This window comes from Geospiza fortis, unplaced genomic scaffold, assembly GCF_000277835.1.
Source record: "Geospiza fortis unplaced genomic scaffold, GeoFor_1.0 scaffold138, whole genome shotgun sequence".
NCBI classification, from domain to species: Eukaryota; Metazoa; Chordata; class Aves; order Passeriformes; family Thraupidae; genus Geospiza; species Geospiza fortis.
The window spans coordinates 14,587-17,441 of NW_005054307.1; the positions used below are offsets into that span (position 1 = coordinate 14,587).

A 2,855-nucleotide genomic window follows, 5' to 3' on the forward strand; every position below is an offset into this window, starting at 1 on the left:
ACCGAGCCGCGCCCACCCACGCCGGGCCCAGGTAGGGAGGCCGAAGGACGGGAGATGCTTGTCAGTTTTCCTTGGTTGCATGAGCTGCCGCGGTGATAGGAAGGAAGAAAGAGGTGAAAGAAGAGGAGAAACGGGTCCCGCTCCCATACCCTTTATATATTCATTCTGCCTGTTTGCTGTTGCTGAGCAGAAATTTGTACCAGGGCACAGTGAGGGTTGCCAGCATGTTTCCCGATATGCTTTCTACACGGAGCAAATTACAGCATAAATGCCAGTGGGCAAAGGTGCTAGGTGCTCTCTTGTCCCTTTTGATGGGCTATGGTCCTGACCAGGGTTTCACCTGGAATCCATACAAATTAAAATACCTGGCCACAGAAACTAGTAGGGAAACTTCAATTGTTTTCAGTGGTCTTTGCAACATAAAGATAAAACCTCTGAGAAAACACCCGATTGAAGGCATCGGCATCAAAACCACCAGGCAGGCTGTCTCTAGGCATGCATGGATGTAAGACATTGCTCAATATTCCAAGGAATCAGCAGCAGTGAGAGTTTTACCACAGTAAACAGCCTTTGTGACCTAAATTACATGTGTATGTGCTTGCTGTATGGGGAGTACAGAACAGTCTTATTGCAATCCAACTGTAATTTGTGTGTATGCACAATCTGTTTAACACATTGATGAGGGGCAACATTGTAGTTGCAACCACCAGATCTTGAGCACATTAGTTCTTAAACTTCTGCACTGATTTATAAACAGGCAGATAAAAATGGGCCTTTCATTCATTCATTCTTAGAAACCAAGGAGAGAATCAACCTTTTGACCTATTCCCCTCAAAAGCTATGATGTTTCAGCCTGGATAAGGCAGACACTGGTTGTCCCATCCTGTGAGTGTCCCAACAATTAATGGGTTCCTAAGGAAGGGCTGGCATCAAGGCGGGGCCATCCTTTACAGCTATTTCCCTGTGATCAACCATGACTACAGTGATCATCACAGACCAACTTACTCCTCATTTCTTCCTGCCAGCAGTTTGTCATTATTTAGCTCTGTTCACAGCCATACCTGCAATCTAGATGGCTGCTTTACCAGTGTTGTACCTTTCTGCAGAGGTGACAAAATGCTGAAGAGCTCTGGGTCCTGCCCGTGTTCCATGTAAGAGTTCATCCTACAAGACATATTTTCCTGAGCTGAGGCCCAGGGAATCTTGCACGAATGGACCTGGATGTATCTCTAGAAAGGCCCTGGATTTGTCTACAGTTTTGCTTGCTACCACCAAAGAGTGAAACAGAGTTGAAATTCTGCCCAAGAAGCCAGGAGAGTTCTTACCTAAGCCATGCCTATGCATAGAGAAAACACCCCATGCTCTAAGGTAGCTCTGCAGAGCTACCTTAGTGGTTTAGTGGAGGTTCAAAACAGATGGTTTAACACTGCATAACTAAAATAAAATTATTATTTTAGTGTGAAATGCAAAGGTTCCACCTCAATCCCCATCAAAACTGTAGATTTAAAAATAAACCAGAATTTAATTGATTTTCTTTAATCTCTGCACAGACTTCACTCCCCTTCCCTCCTGACATATATATGTGCTCACACTGAAAAAGATCATGTGTTTGTGTGTACATACATGCACACACAAACACATCCTCACCTATAAACACACCAGTATGTCTTTCTCCCTCACATGGACCCCCAGACATGACTTTCTGACACATCCACCCTCCTCCCAACACAGCTTCCCACACTCCAGCACTAGGCAGGGTTGATGCCTGCCAGCAGGCCTGGGGGATCCAGGCAGGCTCCCACAGCCAGCCCAGCCCAAGTCCCCTGGGACAGATTGTTGCCATCACAGCTCATCTGGCCCTTGCTCTCCTGCGTGGATCTTGACAGTAACACCATGGGTTTATATGCCTTTGCTCCTGAGCTCATAATTTGGGAGTCAGAAATAAAACAAAAACCAAAATGAAGAAGATGGTGGGAGGGACTCCTTCATACGCCCTGCTCTACACACCCTCCTCCTGCCCCATGAGAAGCAGGTGATGTCCTGCATCCCATTCAAAGTTCAGGTTACCCAGACAAGTCGTGCATCCCACCAAACCAGCTCAGGAGATGCTGCCCCTCCCTCCTTTCAGGCAGCATCCCGTTTCCAGCAAGGTAATAACTATCCAGGTTTGGTTTTGCCCTATGATGCTTTTTTTTCCCATAAGAAGAATGAGGGAAGGAAGGAGGGAAGGAAGGTGGGAAGGAAGGCAGGAAGGCAGGCAGGAAAGCGGGAAGGCAGGCAGGCAGGCAGGCAGGCAGGCAGGAAGGAAGGAAGGAAGGAAGGAAGGAAGGAAGGAAGGAAGGAAGGCCCCTAGAGCCACCTACAGATGCCCATTACTACTGTTTCCAACATTTCTTCTGTAATGACACTGCTCAACACCCCAGAGGAGCAGTGAGGCTCTGGGTACAGACAAAATTGTTGGTGAAAGGGAGGTGAAAGGAGAGCCAGGTCTTCTTACCTTGAGATCAGCAGCTGTTGCCAATGCAAGAGACTCCCCGAAGCTCTCAGTGTTAAGCTGAATGAAGAGGCCTATGATCGCAGAAGACACAGCAGGGACAAGCCAAAAGCCGGGAAAGCTGAGCAGGCTCACTCTGGGTCTGTGCGCCGGGTGTGTGCCTTCCCTTGCCGGCTAAGGCGGTCCCTGTTGTCTCCCCGGTCCTTTTTCCAGCTATTTCCCAAAAGAGAAGGTTTTGGGCAGACTGCTATGTGCTCGCTCCCCGGGATGGAGACCCAAGAAGAAGAGCTCGCTGAGAAGGGCAGCGAAAGGAGAAGCGTCGGGACAGCTCCAGGTGCCGGGCGGGCGCTGCGGCGGGGCT

The 2,855-nt window shown here is 48.8% G+C and overlaps 1 long non-coding RNA gene across 1 annotated transcript in view; it reads right to left on the reverse strand.

The window, feature by feature from the left end:
• Positions 1-2,855, reverse strand: part of LOC115949572 — a 9,598-nt gene extending 6,743 nt beyond the window's left edge. Inside the window, exon 1 of the long non-coding RNA XR_004083014.1 lies at positions 2,498-2,855. This is a non-coding gene — a long non-coding RNA (uncharacterized LOC115949572). The remainder of the gene's footprint in view (positions 1-2,497) is intronic.